Source organism: Protomyctophum bolini (genome assembly GCF_963924005.1).
Source record: "Protomyctophum bolini genome assembly, chromosome: 3".
Classification (NCBI taxonomy): Eukaryota; Metazoa; Chordata; class Actinopteri; order Myctophiformes; family Myctophidae; genus Protomyctophum; species Protomyctophum bolini.
This window is the reverse complement of record NC_137864.1, coordinates 1,739,855-1,743,459: the sequence shown is the minus strand read 5'-3', so window position 1 is coordinate 1,743,459 and position 3,605 is coordinate 1,739,855. Positions and strand designations below refer to the sequence as shown.

At 39.7% G+C, this 3,605-nt stretch overlaps 1 long non-coding RNA gene across 1 annotated transcript; it reads left to right on the top strand.

Moving 5' to 3' along the window:
* The first annotated feature begins 758 nt into the window (after nt 1-758).
* On the top strand, nt 759-3,039 carry LOC308312825. The gene is made up of 5 exons (XR_013963815.1): nt 759-865; nt 1,311-1,415; nt 1,520-1,662; nt 1,909-2,042; nt 2,509-3,039. It is a non-coding gene; the product is annotated as an uncharacterized lncRNA (long non-coding RNA).
* Nucleotides 3,040-3,605: the final 566 nt, after the last annotated feature.

The window sequence follows — 3,605 nt, the reverse complement described above, 5'->3', positions numbered from 1 at the left end:
GGGGGGGGGGGGGGGGGGGGGCTGGCTAAATCCGGCCCTGGTGGGTGTGTGTGTGCATACAGTGTGAGCTGTCAAAATAACAGTGCTGTCATCGTTTAGGGTAGTGAAGATAGTATATATATACTGTAGGAACTCAGTGTGTTGAAGTCATAAAGGTACAGATGGCTGTAGCGAGGCATTCTGAAAACATTGAGGTCCAAGATGGAGACCAAGACGATACAGATTACGAGAATGACACCACCGTCACTGCAAGAAGAACTAATGTAGAAATGTCTGAAGAAGGACATTATGAGAGTCTTGATCTGCACAAGATAGGCGATGCCGTCTATGGAGATCTACGGACCAAGAAGAAGCTGTCTGGTAAGAGATATTACTAAGACTAAAAATCACCAATACAAACACGTTTTAACCATTTAAACCACAGGTTCTCCCACAGCATGTGTATGTTTGTGCGTGTGCGTGTGTGTGTGTGCGCGTGCGTGCGAGAGAGAGAAAGAGAGAGAGAGAGAGAGACTGTAGCAAAGCCCCGAATGCCAAGATAAATAGCATTCACGCTTTTGCATTACATCTTATGTCTATTTGTGAGTTCTCTGACTGAATTAACTAAGTACATAATTTACTAAAAATCATGATAAGTGCCATTTTCATTAAACCAATCAAGGACTCGGAGAGTAATAATCAAGATAGTTACCATTTGTTAACTTGTCAATAGTTCAAGCCTCTCATCCTTGATACAGTAGGTTTGGTTTGTGTCTTTCAGCCTCTGATGAATCCAAGAAGAACAGTGGTTTCAGAGCTGCTACAGTGTGTCTGGGTCTGCTGTGCGTAATCCTAATGGCTGTCATCACTGGCCTGGTCATATACTGTGAGTAATTAAAAAGTATATCTTTACACATTTCAGTCAGAAATGGTGTTGGTGGCATTTTGATTGAAATACATTGGGTCCTATTTTGGGTCACGGTGGATTTGGCGCGGGCAAAATTACAGTTTATGGAGGAGAAGTGCCATGTTTTCATGTTTGCACTTTGTAACATTGTTTCGAAAAGGTGCTCTATAAATAAAATGTGCTTACTTACTTACATACTTACTTACCTCTTCACCGTGGAAACGGCACCCTTCTCCAGTCTAATAAATAACCAAACATCTGTGACCACAGCCCACCCGCCATGCTGTTGGCTGATATGAGCTTCACACCAGTCACCGTACCTTTCCCCCCAAAACAGGTCTCAATGTCAAATGAAAATGTCATTTTACAACAGATATGTAAAACGAGTTGATTCTCATTATTGCAGATTCCAAACTGCTTAAAGGGAAAATCAAAGATTGCGATGAGTCACATTCCAGATTCACCAACCTGACCAACCAAAAGGACAACATGACTGCAGAGAGAGATGCGCTGAAGAAGAGGCTCTGTGGTCAGTGATATGTCACTGTTTTTATTCATTGTTATATCACGTTGTTCATAATTGAATGTGAGCAAAATGACAAATCTTGGCTATCGTTATTCTCTTGTTGTTAGAATCACAACCTGGATTTACATTTGGTGATGGTGTGTGTTATTACATCTCTACTGAGACGAGGAGGAGAACCTGGAAGGAGAGCAGACAATTCTGTACGGACAAACAATCAGACCTGATGACCATAAAGAGCCAAAACAAGCAGGTGTGTGTGTGTGCGTGTGCGTGCGTGCGTGCGTGTGTGTGTGTGTGCGTGTGTGTGCGCGCGTGCGTGCATGTGTGCATGTGCGCGCATGTGTGCGCATGCATGTGTGTGTGCGCGTCTGTGTGTGCACATACGGTACATGTCGGCGTGTGTGTCTGCGTAGTTGTGTGTGTTGTAACTTGTAAGTTGTAACCCATCTATTGTACAATTGGAATTTCAGTAACCATGAGCAATTTCTCTGTCCAGAACTTTGTTGACAGCATTGTTCACTCATGTGTCAACACACTGCCACACTGTGGCACAGTGTGGCTGGGTTTGACTGACATGGCCGAAGAAGGAAGGTTTGAATGGGTAGATGAAACACGTGTGACCACACCAACGTAAGACCTTTATTAATATCTTATTTATTTCAACTAACATTTCACATTATAGGTATTTTGGCTACTCCCCCCCCCCCTGGTATTTTAAAATAAAACATCAACCAATCACACTGTCACTAAGGCAATTTCATGTATTTCACTGTCTTAGTTAATTTGTATCTAATATCTAGACTATAATGTATAAATCCAGAGAAAAGCATGTTAAACACAAGGTATACATCAAATCCTTATAGAAATAGTAATCTAGAATTATCCAAATGAACCTGGCATCAGTCTCATCCTGTTCTTGAATGAAAGCTGATCAAGATACAGCCGTTGGAACCGAAGTCCCCATGCAGGGAACTGTCTATGGAAATAGTTAGATCCTGCATGTGGCAACGTTATATCTTGTGTGGGGACCGGAGCATAGACTGTGGTCACAGATGTAATGTAGAGGTATTGTAATTAATTAAATGTTCCTCTACAGGTTCTGGAGCAATGATAGCCCTAATAACGATAATGGACGTGGAATGAAAGAAAACTGTGTTGTGTTTGTCGATGGCGAAAGGATCTGGGACGACAGAGCATGTTCTAATCATTACCGTTGGATCTGTGAAAGAGTTCTCTAGTGAAATGTATGCACATGATGCCAAATGGACAAATGGCATATTGTCATGCTTTTGCAATATTCTTGTTTAAAGGTTGATGCCAACAAAGCCCTTTCAATTGAATTGAATTATAGCTCTATGAATTGAATACTCATTACTCAGGACCCCAATGGAAACAAGCCATGTGCTTCCTTTGGTTCGATTCTTTTTTTTTACCTTATATTAAACTGTGCTCTTCTGCGCTTTTATAGTTTTTTTGCAAACTGTTAGGACCATCTATAATATCCAGGTCTCTTACTGCTTCCATCGTACACCATTGGAATGTAATTATTTGCTCTAATAATATTAATTAATTCATGCATGATTCTGTATTGCTTCTAATTGAATGCCAAATACCAGATGTTCAGTTCAGTTTTCAGTTCAGTTTTATTTTGATCGTAAACAAAAATAAAAAAATGTATTCATTTCGTGGTGTTTTTTTGTACACCTTTTTTTCTCCCTTTTTTTTGTACACCAAAAGGGTTTAGGCTGAAGCCAATGGCTTATTGTGCCTATCCCAAGAGGGGACGGGGGGACGGAGGACATAAATCTAACAGAGAAACAAACAGAAGAGAGAAGAAAAAAAAACATGAAAAATAAAATGAAAAAATGACAAAGAAACTTAAACAGAAAGACACACAGGAGACGACAGATTTGATCACACAGAATCCAGAGTCGCACATGAGAAGAATGTTATTTATCTGGTTATTATATGGTTATAACATTACTTTATCATAATAATTGTATACTAATAGGATTAAGATATGATTAATATATAGGATGTTATATTAAACTGGACTGTTAGTATATTAGCCCAGTTCCCAGGGAGTCTATAGAAATGGAATTATACCTATAGCATTGATTACTATTTAGAGTTTAGCAACTGCTACGACAATAAAGTACTATAGACGAATAACAGTTTAAGTCCACACTAATT